Source organism: Zingiber officinale, chromosome 11A (genome assembly GCF_018446385.1).
Source record: "Zingiber officinale cultivar Zhangliang chromosome 11A, Zo_v1.1, whole genome shotgun sequence".
Lineage (NCBI taxonomy): Eukaryota > Viridiplantae > Streptophyta > Magnoliopsida > Zingiberales > Zingiberaceae > Zingiber > Zingiber officinale.
In genome coordinates, this window is record NC_056006.1 from 80,806,449 (window position 1) to 80,825,257 (window position 18,809).

An 18,809-nucleotide genomic window follows, 5' to 3' on the forward strand; every position below is an offset into this window, starting at 1 on the left:
ATGATCATTTGAATCTATCCTTCTTGATCAATCTCTCGTTTGTCATTGAGCTCAATTGTTATTTTTCTCTTGTTCATCGTTTGATAGAATTGTTGGAACCTGACGTGACTGTGATGGAGTTGAAAACTCTCCTGTACCAGTCAACAAGTCGAAAGTTGCGGGAAGTCGTTGCTTTACCTCACGCCTCTTTGGAAATTAGATAGTGAACATGGTGATGTCATTATACTCGTTCACTCTCTTACTCATCGATCAGTAATTCTCCGTCCACTCAACTACTGCCTTAATTGCGAGGGCAAAGTAGCGCACACACTTTAGTCAGAAAGGCCGGGAGGAATAGGGTGGGGGGTGGACAACAATGTTTTGAAAATTAGATCGAATCATTGAACCGGTGAGATTATCCGATCGAGATTTTTAAGGTTTGACCGATTGAATCGATGATTCAACTGTTATATATATATATTTATATAAATCATACTTCAATAATTAAAAATCATATTTCAATCTTATTAAACTTACGATTTTGATCGATTTTAAATGATTTTGACCAATTTTAAATAGTTTTGATCGATTTTAGCTGATTTTTTTATTTTTTCGATTTTAATAGGTAACCGAATCGGACCAAGAGCCGATTCACGATTCAAACAGTCTGACCAGCGGATCCGATCCGGTTTTCTAAACACGGGTGGGCAGAGACAAGAAGCAACCAATGCCGGCTTCATCGAGCATTTATTGCAAGCTGCACCATGCATTAATTTTCCACTAAGTATGGTTTAATGAATTTTTAGATGAAAGATAATTAAGATGCCTAGGTCTTATTTCCCGTTTTCTCTGTTCCTTTTACTACCTCTGTTACTTCCTCTTCCTCCTGCTTCCCCACAACAGACTGAGGTAAAAGAGCAGCCTAAAGAAGAATCCCCAAGCCACGATCACCAACACACAATTCCACTTGTCGAGCTGATCAACTTTCTGCCACTGCAGCACATCAGACCCTGTGATGATGCATGTGTCGTCGCCAATGTTAGTCCCCAGAGCTTGCCCGATCGCAGCCAGAACTTCCTCTTTCTTCGCCTGCGGCAAGCTCCCCATCGCCGTCCCATCGAACATCTGCACTCCCCGGGAGAAGCATTTGGACAGGCCGTAGCTGAACTCGTTCTGCATCAGCGCCTCGTACGGGTATTTGACCAGCGAAATGTAGTGGAGCCAAATCCAGTAGCGCGGTATCCGATTCCGGTTGATGAAAAAGCCACTGAGCAGCAGGAAGTAGGAGAAGACCGCCGCCGAGATGGTGTAACCCAGCACCACATGCGATAGGACGCCGGAGATGAAAGTCACGAACCCGCTGGCGGCCCAGAAGGTGGCCAAGATGGTCATGAAGAAGAAGAAGAACCCGTGAATGCCTCCGGCCAACCCCACGGCGAAGTAGATGATCGACACCAAGGTGATGGCGAGGAAGACAAGGGGAAAGAAGGTAATGACGGCGTTGGAGAGGACGTAGGAGGAGCGGCGGTAGGCGTTGAAGGCCGTCTCCCGCACGTAGATGTTCTTTTCTTGGATGAAGACAGCCAGGGTGTCGGCGCTAGTGAAGAATATGGTGGTGATGGTGATGGCGATGAAGCCGACTCTCTCGCGAACGGCCTCAGGCGTGTCCCGGAGCCGCCAGAAGATGGTCGCGAGGAGGAAGCCGGTGACGGCCATGTCTCCGATTCGGAATGCTAAAATCTCCGGCATCCGCCACATGTTCACCAGCGCCCTCCTGGTGATCGCTGCCACCTCAACCCACACCGGGTTCGCGTACGAAGCAGGGGCGGCACCGGCGTACATCATCGCTCCGGACACCAGTTTTCCGCTAGCGATGCTGTTCCTAACGGCCACCTGTAGTGGGAAGCACGGTTCTGCCGGTCCCGCGTGGTGATGATTCAAGGAATTGAGGGTGACGAGGCGCATGGCGCCGTCGGGGGCCGTGTCCTCCAGCTCGCGCACGAGGTCCAGGGCGAACTCGGCCGGGTTGCCGCCCTCCGGAACAGGGCTCCCGACCACGGTCAAGAAGTCGGCGAGGCCGTGGGGCGGTCCTCTGTACACCGTCTGGCCGCGAGAGAGGAAGATGAGGTTGTCGCAGCCCAGCCGGATCGGGTCGGCGGGCGCGAACCGCAACGCCTATGTCACCGAGATCATCCGCCTGCGCGCCATCGACGCCAACAGCGCGCTGGAGACGGTGCGCCCGCTGGTCAGCGCGCAAGGATCGGTGACGGCCAATCGCGCGGGCAACAGCCTGGTCGTGGTCGATGTTGAACCCGATGGAGACACGGCGGCGCTCCCCTCCTGACACGCCGCGGCGGCCCTCATCGCCGATGATAGTCTTGGCGGCGGAGCGGAGATCGAGCTGGTCGATCAGCGCCTGCACGCGCTCCTTCTTCTTGGACTTGGAGACGGAACGCGGCAGGCGGAACTCGGCGGAGAACATCAACGTCTCCTCCACGGTGAGCATCGGGTAGAGGAGGTCGTCCTGCATCACGTAGGCGGAGATCACCTTGAGAAGCCGCCCCTCGAGCTTCTCGCCGTTCAGCGCGATGGTTCCTCGGAGGCTGGACCTCTCGATCCGGTTCGCCAGCGCGTCGATGAGTGTGGTCTTCCCTGACCCGCTCGCCCCTAGCACCGCCAATATCTCCCCCGTCCCCACCTCCCCGGACACAGAGTCCAAAAGCACCCTCGTCGCCGGGAGCGCATCCTCCGCACCGCGCCGGAAGAAGAGGAACCTCTTGGGCCTCTTAACGCTGTACGAGAGATCGGTGAAGGTGAGGACAAACCGGCACGGGTCGTCGGCGCAGCCATAGGCTGCGTCCAGCCCCGGCGAATGGTTATACTGGTGGGCGAGGAGCGGACTGGGACTGTTGAAGGGGGTTAGGTTGACCTGTTGCGCCATGGGTCAGCTGAGCTCGCTGTGGAACAATGGCGGAAAACTGGAAATTTATAATAATCGGCAAACGCACAATAAAATTATAATAACTGACCATTATTAAAACAATTATACTGCTTTAATTTCCAAACTTAGTTTCTGGTGGTTGCATTCATCCTTCTTTGATCAAATGTCACTGAAATAACAGCTAGCAAGACGATGAAGAACACAAATAAATGAAATCCCTATCCACCAAAGTGATAAAGTTGCCAGAACAAACGATTCGATCACGTGTTACCCATCTTTCTTTCCATCCCACTTATTGCATATCTGTCCAGTGTCCAACTACTGCTATCGATAACTTCATCGGTGCTATGAGTTAACGCTAACTTTGACTAATAAATTGCCGTCACTTTGTGCCCCGCTGCTTAACCAAAATGATAATTTAATGAATCACGTAGTCAGATTTTGTAATATCTAAGATTGGATTGAGGATAATAAAGAGGATGCCACGTCAACAAGGGAGATTGACAGTCTTACAGTTGCAGCCGGGAGAAATTGGGTCGACCCGGTCTCCGTTATGCTGCAACGTGGTGCCTGACTCTTAGGACTCATTTTTTTGGGGTCTCTCGACTCCTCTGCTCTCCAACTCTGACATTCCCATTTTATTTTATTATTTTTTTTTTTACGCTTGTCTTCTTAATATATCGACGTAGAATCTTCGATTATTAAAAACAAAAAAAAGTAATCATTGCATAAATTTCAAATTTTTTCATAAAAAAAAATAATAATCATATAAATCTCAAATTATTTTAAGAAAAAAATAACAGTATAAATCTCGGGACACGAGAAAGCATCAACCGTCATCTTACAAAAGGTGATTTGCCTCTATGGGTGCAGGTACACACACATCAAAACCCTAGTTACTACTCTACTTTTTCAATGTTCTTTAACTTAAGTATCGGAGTAGCTGCGCCGAGAAACCCATAATCATCATTATAACTCTCTTTATTTCGTCTTCTTCTGTCCAGGCTTGGAGGATCTCTTCACCCATCTTCGTTATAATTATGCAATTGACGATCAACTTGGTATCCATGTCAACTCATCAATAGTTCACTCATCGACATTTATTATATTTATCAAAATACAAAATTATTTTTATAGTCCATTTTTATTAGACCGTCAAATATATCATTATGCATGCGGCCGTAGAAGGTAAGGAAGGTCAAATTAGAAATTCGAACCCATTAGGTGTGATCGGTCAAACCGCATGGCCGATTAGATTCATTACCCATAAAGGAAAAGAGAAGAATATTTAAATGAGAGAGAGGCCTGCTAGCTATATACCACGTCAGCGCATAGCGGCCTCAATACTATATCGCAGCCTCAACATCAAGGCCAATCACCCTGGGTCACCGCTGCGGGGGCCTTGGTCGCGCAACCAAGCGAGGCCGCACTGCGATCGCTCAACCACCGCAATGAGGTCCGCATCGCTCGGGAGCCGCTTGACACACCTCTTGGGCGCTCTCCTATACGTGGGCGCCGGTGATATTATTTCTGTGAGCTCTCAACTAAAGGCCCCAGAACAATTTCTAGCAACTATAATCAATCAACTCGAAAGTTTCCTCTAGCTTGTACCTTCTAGAAAGGAGTTTCATCAGCTTAAAATGTACTTTTCTAGCTTGGATAGTCCAGCGATCTTCTGACCCGCATCTCTTGTACCATCAAGTTGTGTTAAAATTCTTCTTTACTTATTCTACTTTATTTTATTTTTTATTGTTTGTTATAATTTTAGGTTGAAAGTCTCGAGGAGGTATTCTTATTTGATTTCACTCTGCCGTGCCGCTTGGTTGCACGGTCGGGACAAATTCATTGACTAGAGGACTAAGTGCACACAAGATCAAGACAATGGTGGAAAACAAGCATTCATTCATCTTCGAATTGACGAATTTGACTTCGCTGGAAGCGACATATGTAAGAGGTATTCTTTAAGATTGAGTTTGATATTTTCTTATTATAAATATGGTTTCAGAGCCCCCAAGACAAGGAAAATATCTGACCTGAAAAACACAGCAAGTCAAGGTCAACGAAAGATGGAGTTCCACCTCCACACAGCCATGTCTTACTGGCAGGTAAGTGGGACTAAGCTACTGCAGCCTGACTCCGTAAGACACGAAATTGAGCAATGGCAGGCACCTCGCACAGCAGCCATAAGATAGTGATGCGAATCCTGACGACAAATTCACCATCTCCCGGATCTATCTCCTACGCTCATGAGAGGTAGGTGTGTAGCGCTCCAAGGTGAGAGTTGATAACTCAATCGTCTGACATCTCTTGAAGGGTATTTCTCCTCATGCACTCAAGCTCCAAGAATCAAGTGGGCTTCCTTAGATGGTTACTACTCTCTAAGGACTTTCGAACTTTAGAAAGTTTATTCTACTACATTGAACTTCACGAATCAAGTGCAACCTAAAGAGAAGTCAAGTCTCAATGTTGTGCCCTCGAGGCGAGTTGATCTCGACTGGGCGCGATCTCCTCAAGTCAGTGGCATTATGGTAAGGAAGTTGAATAAATGTAAACTAATAAATTGATCATACATCATCATGACACATCTGGGCTACATATCAATTTAATTTAGAGCATAAAGCAGAGAGCAAGGAAAGACAGGAGAAGTCTAGCGAGTCTCAAGACCGACGCTCAGCCTGGTCCAGCTCAACACGGATGAATCTTCATCGAAAGTAAAGCCTCTCGTGATCTAGCAGATTCGATGGTGACCATCTTTTTCAAGAAACTAGGCCTGATATAAGCATAGATAATGAAGGGAGGAGAGGATCAGCTAGCTAGCGAAGCTACCGTGGTAGCATCAACTATTAAGGTTCTTTGAATTTATCAAAAGTGCTTATGAAAGATCTAGCAAAATTAAAAGAAATGTTGAATTAAATTAAACAGCTTAGCAAAACAAAATGCCTCAGAAATATGATGATATTTGAAATTAATTAATGATTGATTCGAATTAGTGAAATTCGAAATTGAAATTCGCATGCCAATTTTCAAAATCAAAAATTAAAATTTATGAAAAATTGAATAGAAAATATCAGGGTCAACTTAGAAAAGTTCCCAAAAGTTATGTATGTATTTATACCCAAGTTCTTAAAAATCTAGTAGAAGGAACTATATACCAAAATACTTCTAGTTTAATTTTTAGTTAGAGCTAAAAAACGTTAAAATTTCTATGAGGTTGTCGTCTCTGAGTGTTGTGTCGAGCGTGCCTCTAACCGGATGACCCCGAAGCCAAAAATATCAAAATAAAATGTTTAATTAACTTGTTAAAGCATTAAAATTAGAATTAAATAATGCTTTTAAAGTTTTTCAAACATTTTTTAAAATTCTTCAAAATTTTTTTCCCTAAAAAAATTTGTTTGTTCATTAAATTTAAAAATTTTTTTTAAATCATTTTGAAATTTAGGATTTTTAAAATCATTTTTTAATGATTTTAATTTAATTATAATAATTTATTTTTTAAAAAACTTATTTAATTCTTTTTAAAAATTTCTTCTAAGTAAAACTAAGATAGATTAATTTTTCGAGAGAAATAGAGATAAAAACATAACTTCCAAACCCTTGAGAGATCAATTTATTATGTCAGGAGGGGTTGTCGAAGGAGAGGGGGGGGTCTAGTACAGTTTAATGTTTTACTTAAATTATAAAACTTACTTTTCTTCTTATTCCAAATTTATTTATCATTACGAACTATTTTGTTTAGTAATTCATAATAATGTGTGTGAAGGATTAGGGAGAGGGAATACGAAATTGCAAAAGGGAGATTCAAAGCAGATCATGTTGATTATGATCAATCAACCATTGGATTAGATTAGGTCGATCCAAATCCACCCCCGATATTGTGTCCTTGCGAGGCCTTAGGGGAAGAGTGTCGAAGGCTGGGAAAAGGTGGTGCGGAACCAGCGGAAGGAGAGAAGGCCAACAAGAGCGCAAGCTCACAAGCTCGGGCTACTGGCTAGAGTAATCGTCGACACGTTCGTTGAAGAGTGCGTTATGACAAGGAGGAGAAACCAACGCCAAGTCTGGAGAAGGCAGGCAAATTAGGTCTATAGAGCCCCTTTTGTACAAATCACCCAAGCCGGAGATCATTAAAAAAAGGCGTCGAAGCTATTTATACCATGCGTTGAAGATTTATATCATATGCGCTCTCGACATTGATCGAGTGCCAAGGCACTCACCTACCCCGACACATCCACCTCTAGGCAAAGGCGCAGAGGCCTCACTTTCATTCACTTCATGACCATTTGCCAGCTGATAGAGCTTTGTCCCTCCGACTATGAGGTGCCTCAACCAACCTTTGAGACACCTTGAACCTCTGATAAGATTTCATGAGCTATAAAGGCCCCAGAGCTGTGGAAATTAATCAATCAACTATAACCTAATTATTTAAAGTTAACTTTATATATAGATCAGTAAATGCATATTAATGAACTTAGGAATACCGAAAAGATGTGAACAAATACAGTTTTAAATAAATCGAGTTTTTATGTTATTTACTTTTATTTTATTTTTCTTTATTATTGTTGTATAATTTTAAAAGTTGAAAGTTTGAAGAAAGGTATTCTTATTTTGCGTCATTCTTCCCTCTTTGGCCCCACAGACTGGTACAAGCACTCTTGTAGATAGCTAGACTATACTGCCTGCGTACTTGAGTATCTTGAGGAGCTACATTACGACTCTGAAAAAAAGGGGCCGGGATGTTAAAGAGGACACATACCAGTGCGTGGTCATGTATGTTGGCAGCAAGAATGGAAAAGGGTTGGGCAAAATGGGCCAGTGTGCAGGAAGACCCTGGTGGTGTGTGGATGGATCATCTCTGGGCCTCATGGTCCTTGTCTGAGTTGGTCATTCAAGTTTACAAGCAGGTTGCAACCACAATCATTGGCAGAAAACACATGAGAAAGATCATGGGTTTATAAGATAAGATATTTGTACGAGCACTGGGGCGTGGCCAAAGCCCGAAAGGCAAAACCATGCTTCGGAGCTTAGGCTTGGGCCCAAAAGTGGATATCATACATTGTGATATCTAAATTTACCGATCCATCCATATCGTAGTCATGATATATTTTACTTAAATGTTGGTGATGAGTATTAGATACTATAGCAGCTCCGTTTCGATCATCGTCATGAGAGATCCGATCCGCGAGACCAAAGCAAGTACCGACCAATACTAATATTGCAGATCGATAGATGAGATCAGTGATTGACACTAGTAACTAAGGATATTGTTAGAATTAGCCCTATTACCAATTAGGAGATGATTGATAGGGTATTTTTATATTCTAGTTTATTAATTAATAACAGACAAAGTTAGTTATTATATTTATTTTAGTTCAATACCAAATGAATAAGTATAATAATATTCTAGCGTAGTGGTTCTAGTCTACAGTATATCAATTAGTTGAATTGATAGTGGGAGCTTGTGAATATATATAGGCACTACTCTTAACTCTTCCTAGTGAAGCATTAATATACAAGGATAATATTAATGTGTTAAAATTAGTATGTGATCCGGCGGTAAGAATGGGGGACCCATTTTTTGAAGGGTCTCACCAGAACCGCCGCGTATAATTGGAAGATGGCGGTATTGCGCCGAAGCGGCCGGTTATCACAGAAAAAGTCCGTAAACGGTGTGAACTAGACATATACTCATCCAAGCTAAGCGGAGGGCGAAGAAGTAGCCAGATGCTTGCTGCCGCCAAGATGAAACTCAGCCCCAAATGCAACGGATGGTACGTCGGAAACGTCTGCGAGCGGTCGTAGCTCGCAAGCCCAGGCCCTTGCCGAGGGGCCCGGCTCTGCCGATGATATCGGCGAGGCTTATAGGCCATCGACGTCTCATATACGCATGCGCCGCCACGGATGGGAAAGCTGCTGCCACATCTGAGCGTACTCATGATGGCTCATACATCTTCCCGATATCCATCCATTATGGACATGGCGATGGACCCACCAAATGTGGCTGATGATGATGTGCCCAGTTGTTGTGATCTTAGGCCCATTTTTCACCGGGTAAAAGGTAGGTACGAAACTCTCGATCTCTTTCCTTATTATTCTGCTTGAGAGGGTCGAGGGTCACGGACACCCTCTGCAGCTCGCTTGCGCAGTTCACCCGCACTCGAGGACGATGAGCCGCGCGATCCGCCCGCCACGATTCAACAGATCAAATTTACCAGTGGGCACCGGCATGGACGAGGTCGGACAACCGCCGTGACACTTTCAACAAGAACTCGATCGGCCTGAGTTCCGAGGCGCAAACTTATGGAGCAAAAAAAAAAGCATCACCGAAGCCGATAGCAAAACAATCTCTCTGTCGTCGGTGGTAGGTGGCGCGCAGAAGCACTGCCACCGTTGCATTCCATGGGCCTTATCTCGCTCTCCGCCCTATCTATGAAGCGCTCTCGAGCAATAATGTGATGTGACAGTGGTTTCGACTCATCTCCCAGCCGATCAATCAATTCCGGAGGTTATTCCTCAGACCTTTCTACTGCCAACCTTCACGCCTCCGATCGTGGTCCAACGACCAGCCGATCCTGAGTTTGATAACTATGCAGCCTCGCGCCCTCCCAATATACGTGGAGTAGTGTCGGCGCCTTCCAACCGCCCAACCAAGGGTTCTCTCGAGGTGCGACGGATCCATCGCTAGCTAGGCTTCTTCTCGATTCCCTCCAACGGCCTTCCTCCGAACTCCTTCAGCATCCACCACCGACTGGCAACCTAAGAGCGAGTGCCATGCGCTGACAATATCGCCTGTTGCCACAGCAAGAGTTGAGAATCTCGAGCCTACATCCAGCGCATTCACCAAGTGGCGATGGATATCTACGACACATCACATGATGATGAATGCTCACTGGCTGTGGACGGGGACTCTTCTTCGTCAACTTCGCCCGCGATCGAGAGAAATCTAATCCGAACGATGATTGCGCTTTATAATGGAAGAGAGCCTGTACCCACAGCAGCAACCAGGCATCTCATTGCTAGTCGAGACAGACCCCGTCAAGCAAGAACGACGCCGTCGCACGACCGATGTGCGATGCGTCTACACGGCCAAAAAAGAGGTGTTGGACACATGTTTACCTGCCACAGACACAGGCCACTGCAGGATTGTCAAGTCTGCCTTAGCCTAGCCAATCCTACAATCTGCCCTCAGTGCCAATCTGCCGACGACGGTGAACGACCGATGGCCCCTCCCATCGACAGAGAGAAAGGACATGAAGCATGAAGTCGACGTCAATTTGAATTTCGCCATCGACATCACCCCGCACGATCGAGAATCGCGCCGCTAGAGTCTGGGAATCTCACGGCGTCTCGAAAGAAGAGGCGCAATACTTCTTTGCGGCGATTAATATTATTCTCGCCACGGCGGGGAACTCTCAACCAAGCTAAGCCGACCCCCTGCGGCAAACATGCATCTTTGAGACCAACGAACCACTACCGTGAGACTTGGATGAATAGGCGTAGAACGCCTTGCACTGTTCCCCACGCGTTCGCGCCCTTGCCTCACGCCGCTCACCACTACCGTGTATAGCCGGTAATTAGCAAACACTACACTGTTCGTGCTGTCGACACATGGAGAGCTCGCTCAACGGTGATTATTATATTCAAGGCTGCTCGATCGGTGCAGCCGCGTAAATTGATCGGTAGGTTGCTGACGTAACGCTCGCGCACCACTTGCCACGGCGCGGTCATACCCGCTATCTCCGATAGAGGAAACCGGCCTTTCGCAGCGACGGGGCGACAGCAATGTGGTGGTGGGACTCCATCCCATATCATCTACACATTTAGACGATCTGATCAAGCCAAGGTCCCGGGCCGTGCCATCGATCCAGAGTCCCGTCAAGACAAAGGAGAAGCACTGGGGTGATCGCAATAGGCGCGTAGCAAGCAGCTTGGATACCGAGATGGTCCCAGGCGAATCAACTCGCTTCTACAAGGCACACTCAATCGAGGTAAATGCATCACCAGCCACCTCTTTAATTTAAGAAAGAGAAGGAAGTATGAGACCCGACCCCCTACTCAGGCTATCCTGGAGAGGACGACAAGGACCTGCAATGTCTCCAGCAGAAATCCCATGATATCTTCGTCTATGCGGGCTCTCCGGTTTCACCAAACCTAGAGATTGGAATGTCCAATCCGAAGAAGCTCCTGAATTGAGCAGGCGAAATTTCAGGTTTGGTTTGTGTTTATTTCAGGGATAGGCAAGAGATGGCGAGGAATGCCGGAAACGCCTCGTGTGCCAAGGCTAATTGGTATGGTATTTGGCAGCGGTCTCCCCAAGGGTGAAATCTCGATGACTTTCGTGTGATTTGACAAAGCATGCCCTAAGGACTTTATCCTCATAGATCATCATTTGGAATGTGGACCCCGGTAGGTTCGCGAATTAATTTGCATGTTGACGCCTCATCATGCACGCGTCAGCATGTCTGGAAGATCAAGAGAAAAGCCTTATTAGAACCGGGTGCATTGCATAATGTGCCGCTGCCGCCGGATGCCGCTGAAAATATCTCGGGCCACATTACCAACGCTTGATGAACAAGGTGTTCAAGGGAAGTCTATGTGGACGATATTCTTATCAAATCCGTCCGATCGGCAGATCTCTTCAAGGACACGGAAGAAACCTTCCAACGATCGCCATGAGTCAGCTAAATCCCAAAAGTGCTCGAACAAAGGGATTTCGGGATATAGGTCGAGAAAGCACCAGCCAACCCGCCAACCTCAGCCGGTGAGCTAGACATGCCTCTCTAAACACAAGAAGCGCTGGACCTACTACGGGGATAATCTGCATTGTCCGAGTATTCATCTCCAAAACCCGACGGAGCTTCCATTCTTCAGATCTCCTGCTCGCTAACACTAAGGATGATGAATGTGATGTGCCATGATTATCGGAGAATGAAGACATTATGAAGACTTAAAGCCTATTAGATGTGAGTCAACTTTGTATATTGTTTCATTCACCATATCAAGCACTCTGCAGACTCGAGCGCTGCCAGGGGCTGCGCGCCGTTAAGCCATTTAAGATGCAGAGAGCTGCTCGCACACCGCTGAATACACAGGATCGTTCCCAGCCCTGCCAACCGACCTTGGCCGACCTTGACCATCATTCCGCTTACTCCACTACCCTCGGACCACCTTAAGCCCTGGACGACCATCAAGACCGGCTCGCTATCAGAATTTGAATTCGAATTTCCAATAGCATCGGCGTACCCACCCACTGGTCGGATCCTGACCGCGCAAATCGGAGCGCCCATTTATAGACAAGTAAAGGCTGACTCACCTGATATATCAACCCAACGAAGCGGATGACTCACCATACAAAGCTACAGCGAGAGATGAGGCTCTCTATGCAGGACACTATATGGAGACTATTCGGGTACCAGTGGACTTTCGAACTTCTCTTTCTATTCGGAAATGTCAATGTCAAATATGGTTCCAGCTTCACTACGCAAGCAAGCTTCAGGTACGCTTTTGAAGATCCCCAAGCAACGCGTTACCAGCCAAACTACCTCTGACATTAATGTCAGCCGGCAGCACTGAAAAATACTTGGCTCGACGGACTAACAAGGATGGCACCGCTGCGGAGAGCCGATCGGAGGAACTATGATGATAGAATTCCTGCTGCACCATGAATAAAGCGTGAGAAGAGAAACTACATCCGAATGACATGCCGAGCATTGCATTGGACTTTATCAGACTTTATTGCCATGTGTACGAGGCCTACATAGGTTTTCTGAGGATACCATATCCTGGGTGCATGTAATAAGCTTCCCACCACATAGACTTTGCGCCATGGCATAATCATCCCATCCGGGTGCAAGAGCAGCTGGGATAGCTAGATCTTTCAGACAGACCGGCCGACAAGATTCATGCTGTCATGCCGTTCTTCCCGGGTAGTAACAGCGTCACGCTCAGACACGGAATGATGAATGGATATGTCATCGGCCCTCCATGCCCTACCGTCGACTGGCGCAAATGGGTGGAAGTAGTTAAACCTGCAGATGGGTACGAAGTGATCACCAATCCTTCGATTCATCCTGCAACACGAGGTCCTCAGATTACCTAATTCAACGGCTAACCACAGTGGCGATGGAATGATTTAGACGCTACGACTGAGGTCCAAGGCGAGCAGCATAGCGGTTGGATGGCCAACGCAGCTGCCTAACCCACTTGGGAGGAAGTTCATGAGTCGGGGAAGGCGTTATGGGTCATCCCGAACTCTAAGGGAAGAACGAGGCCTTTCTTTTCATCGTCGTGTACGTCAGGACCTCCTTCATCCATGGAGTCCCGAGCCAAAGGCAACAGCGAAGGCAACCGCGAGCTGGAATATGGAGTTGACTTTTTCGGCATTTAGAGCTGCTAAGATCCTGCGCGCTCTCTGATGCTGAATCCGCTACATGAGCCATCGTCATCCATCGATCATCCTGTGCAGCCTGGCGGGCCACCTGTTCGAAATCGCTCACGATGCCGGACAACGCAAGGTCTCCTGCCCAAAGTCTCGTTCCCTTGAAAATCATCATGGTTTTGCCAGATATTTCGGGATGATCACCAGCGTTAGAACTGGAGGCGACCACCAAATTTTACCAACATACCTTTTACCAACCGGCGGCAGAGTGAGAGGTGCCAATGTAAATCATCTATATTTTTCAACTAATATCTTATGGAAATGAAGAATCAAGAGAACAAATATAAGGCATCGAAGGCGAGCACTGGCTTCAATTAGGAGAGTTAAATGGTGCGAGGTGCGAGAGGTAAATGGAGTCGCTCGATCCTGGGAGATAAATTATCCAGAGGCAAAAATGCTGCAAAGCTCGTCGGACTACTCGATGAGTCGGAAGTACGCCGTTCTTCTAAGCATATGGATTATTATCGCCAGCAATAAGTGAAGGCCTCCCATTATCATCCTCTCGCCGCACAAAGCACGAACAGCAAAGAATTCAGCGCGGCAGAAGTTACAAGGGCGCTCGAAGCTGAGGTTACGAGTTGACAGTGCGTCCTGTCCGGAACAGACCCACGTCTGACGTCGTGGCCGCCAGGTTGTGATCCTCGGGCTCTCACCAGATCGCTCAGTCCTCCTTCCTACCAGCAATGCCAACCTCTTGTCCGTCCCGAGAGGTAGATCCCGCATGCGTATAAATCCTATAATAGAAATAAAAAGTTTCGAGAGCATCATTGCCCACGGGTTTCGAGTGATGGTCACGATGGAAGGTGGTGTTGAAACCGACCGAGTCAGGGTCGCTGCGGTCGCGAGTCTGCGTGACAGGAAGGGTGGATGCCTGGGCAGGACGATCAGGAGAGGTGCCAGATGAGCATGTGCAGGCACTACTGACGTCAGTGATCGGCGATCAGAGAGACAGTAGGAATCGAATGAGCAGGTGAGACAACGCGATAGGCCGTAGGAATGTAGACAGCAGGACATCAGTAACAGACCGCCAGACCACATCCTTCATAGGTAGGGCCGCCTCTAGGCCAGTAGGGTCGCTGAGGTCCGCGGGGCTGTCCGAGAGGTCGAGGACGAGGTCGGCGGCGCTCCCGCCGGGCTCCGCGCCGTCGGGGCTCGCCTCGTAGGGGGCGAGGGCCACCGGCTCCGCCGCGGTCGCCAGGCCCGGCCGCGGCCGCGCCGACGTAGGCCTTGGAGGGAGAAGGGGAGGCGCCATGAGCATGGAGCCGTGAAGAGAGAGAGTCGACGAAATCCACTGAACTCGTGTCCCTGGCCGCTCTCCATACTGTTCCTCTGCGAAGACCCCCTTCCTAACCTGCAACCCCGATGCCATGCTTCTTTTCTAATCCCTCTCCCTCTCCTCTCATGTCGATGCAGCCCCCTCAAAGGAGCGGACATCGATCGACGATAAGAGCCGCCGCGATGTCCGCCAAACAACAATATAATATCCGCATCGCTATAATAATGGTGTCATAAAGATAGCATGACAATGCGCATGACCAGTAATCACTGATGAGTGAAGATATCTTAATCACCGACGATCGAGATGACGATCGGTATACGATCAAGCGCTATGGTATCGAAAAGAAATCGGATCGATCGAAGTAGAGAGACAATCACAAACGCAGGGAGAATATGATGATGATCTTGGCATTTGACCAGCTGCCAGGAGATAGAGCCGCCACCAGAACATGGTCGGTGGAATAGTGATGCCGCCCCGCGTCGAGATCGGTGATGATGGTGGGCATGTTGAACAACGACCTACCTGTGGATCGATCTGATGTCGACTCCAAGCCGAATGGACGGTCCGGACGCTTGCCGACGATCGAAATGTGTGACGATACCACACGGCAGACTGTGACGCTGAACTTGATAATCTCGGTGCCGAGCTAACGAACGCAATAAGCTAGGATCGAAAGCGTGCAATGACCGTATGACAAGATGACCATCAAGCACACGTGGGATGAGCCAAACCGAAAACCTGCTTTCGTACGCTCAAGAGGCACAAAACATCTCTATGCGCGTCACAAGACAAGAAGATGAAAGCAGAATGATGTCAGCTGATCGGATAGATCGTGGCGTCCGCGCAAAGATCTGCTGCGATTTCACGGAAGTGCGCGGGCTGCATCGGTGCATGAATACCGCAGCGGGGCTCGACTTGTGCCGAGACCATGACTTGCGGCCGATGGACGTCAAATGGTAAGGGATCGCGTCACCCGATCGTGGTGAGAGTGCATCTTAAGTCGGGGACGATGGCGTCGAAACGTCGTAGTATTTGACGACGGGACCGCCGCGGCCGACGCGCAGGTCGCGGCGGACGCATACGCAAGCATCGGTGGGATAGTGACGCCAAGGCGGTCGAGACGCCGATGCCTGCCGGCGGTACGGCGGGTTGCTGGCAGACGCCGATCACCAGTGCTCTGCCGCCGGGTCGGAACATTACACGATACTGGCACGAGCCAACACTGACTCGATCTGGGGAGGTCGACGTCGGCACTGTGTGTGGACGACGTGGTGCTGGCATAGTCGTAGCTACTCTTTCGACCCATGTAGTATAGATGTAGATGATATACGTCCGGACATGTTTTCCAGCCGTCGCTGTTTTATATAAACACGTGGGGATATAAACTCAACCGGCAGCTCTGATCTTTCGGGCTTGGTGATCTTTCGGAGCGAGCAGTGATATAAGAATAGAATGATTTGATATGGCTGGTCCAGGTCTTCTGCCGGGGTTTATAGGCGTCCGCGCCCCGCGACCTTGCATCGCCCTGAGGTATAAGTCACTCTCATTCAATCTCAATTTTTAAGCACGATTTGCTGACTTGCCTGGCTTCGGTTCAAGTGAGACTACACAGCAAATGCACGAGCTTGTCATATATAATCCTCCAGGTAGTCTTGCTAATGTGCACACCGGCCGATCAGGCGGCTCGCGTATCACCAAGTGAGGGTACGGTAACCGGTCAGCCCACTCGCCTGCACTGCCTTGAAATACCGCGGAGCCTCAGCTCGCCTCACAGTGTACACTAAATGTGTGGCCGACTCGACGCGCTAGCCTGCAGCTCGCAGCCTCACAGCCTTGACTCAAATGCACGCACCTAAAAGCTCGTACGTCCTAAATGTACTACACAATCTCGGGGCGGTACTCGCCTGCCGAACCAGGGCTGAGTACGTACCTCGGTAGTCGGTTACCTCCCGCTCCACGTTAGTAGCCAAACTGGCACAGGCTACTGCAGGCGGAGCCAGTTTTGGCTGCCTCGGATCCGGCAATTCAATTTCGATGTAGCCCCTCGACTCGCACCTACGACGCGTGGGTCCGCCTGGACTAAACGAAAATTGTGCTGCTTCCCCGATCGCCCAACGCTAAACGGGGAGTCTATCTCGTAAGAGTTATATGTCGGCCGTCTCTTAGTCATCCTCGCACAGACGGTTGTGATATACCTCGGTCGGGAATCGACCACCTCATGGAGCTCGCCGACCTCCCTACTGTGGCCGCGGCGTCGTGGGGCACACCGGATATAAACCTCCCCGGCTAGGTTTTGCCCGGGTTTTGTGGACTCGGGGTCGGGGCTGAGGTATAACTCTCCCGGCAGTCTGGGGCTCTCGCCATGGCACAGTGGCATACCTTGCCTCAACCGATCACGCGATCATCGGCGGCTTCATGTAAACGGGCCTTTACGGGCGGAAGCGGCTCGCACGGTGCCTTTCGCCCGAGAGCCCGTGGCCTGGCCATGTCACTCGGATGCTAAATGATCGGGGCCCGATCGGGAGTCATCGAGCACGTCGCCCGGTTTGATTTAACTACCGAACGCCCGGCGGTGAACCGATCGGTCGCCACATCATTGATCATTATCGCCACGATATAAACCTCCTGATAGGGCGATATAAACTTAAATCCATGGATACTCGGAGGGGAGCGATCGCCTGTGATCGAGCCTGTGGTTTCACGGTTTCGCCTCATGGGGGCCTCGGATGTAAACCTCCCCGAGCCGTGTCCACCGATGGCCCGGCCGGCATTGAGCCTGTGGTTTTTATCTCTCGATCGGACTACGGCTAGAGGCGGCTCTTGAGGCACCGGGTTCTGGTTACGACGGGACCAGCGATAAACCTCCTACCGCGCTGGCATCACACGCCTGCCTTGGTTCATTGAGGCACCTCCGTTTCGATCGTCGCCGTCACGTGAGGTTTTCCGGCACTCGAGCCCGCTGGCACTTTCGAGCGTACGGCGCGTCGGCTGCTGCTCGTGCGAGCGGGTCGGCTCGATGTCGGGCTCTCGCCTCTGAGCCGCTGTGTCACATCATGTGCTAACGCTGGCCATCGGGAGCGCTCCCGATCCCTACGGGTTAAACCTCCCCTTAATCATCGACGTCCGGCGACGTCGGGTTTTAGTAGATCGTACCTTCGCCACATCGAGCGCGGTTTTAGCTGATATAAACCTCCCGCCACGCGTGGTGGCTGGGTTTCTACCGACGGCCATCGGTTTGACGAGGCCTGTTACCCCTAAACACAGTGGCTCTGCCGCTCCATGTAAACGGGGCGTAAACTCGATTCAGCGTCGCGTCCATCGAGCACGGGCCGATCGCCGTTTCGGTGGCATGGGAGATATCAACTCTCCGGAAGCCTTCTCTTCGAGCCGGATATAAATACTTGCGTTTTCGCCACGAGCGTGAGTATACCTCCCGAATCGGAGTCGTTTCGGTCGCCTCCATCGAAGCCCGGTTGAGGTATAAACTCCGGACGGGCGGCTCGCAGGCCAGCCTTGTCATCGGAGCCTCAGCCGGATCTAATAACCTCCTCGATCGGCCGTCGCGTCGCCATCGAGCTGGCAAGCAGGCTCAAGTGTCCTTTCATCGAGCTGTGGCTCGGATATATCGGGAGACGACGCCGGCTTTGCCCACAACGCCCCATCGAGCCTTATAACCGAATCAGCTACCACTGTGGGCAAGGGACCTAAGAAATACATACACGGACCATATCCGAGGAACTAAGAAGAGCCGACGTGGCAATACGCCGCTTCTTGCGGACGTTCCGCTCTCAGCGCTCCCACGCCGCTTACGCATTCCTTCGAGTAGGCGAGCAGTCGGTAGAGACGGTCTCGCCTTTGTCGAGTGAACCCGCGATCTCGAGTGCCCGACTCGAGGAGGTGCCCCGCGTGCGGCGCCTCCGGTCCTCCCACGGCCGTCGTGGAAAGTGGTGGTGAAAGTGGTACGCGAATACTTTCTAAGTAACTCTTATATATGGAGAAGAGAGGATCTGCCACACTTGGCGACCGGAGGTGCGCAACCAGCCTACATACCACCAGATGTGCACTTGTCGGGAGAAGGCCTTACCGACACCTTTCCCGCACGCCACAACGTACCGAGCATGTTCGATGGAGGCGGCAGACCACCCCTAAGATATACGGCACAGCGTAGACCAGCACAT

The 18,809-nt window shown here is 49.4% G+C and overlaps 1 pseudogene; it reads right to left on the reverse strand.

Moving 5' to 3' along the window:
* Positions 1-741: 741 nt before the first annotated feature.
* On the reverse strand, positions 742-3,045 carry LOC122032216 (annotated as a pseudogene).
* Between the last annotated feature and the right edge of the window lie 15,764 nt (positions 3,046-18,809).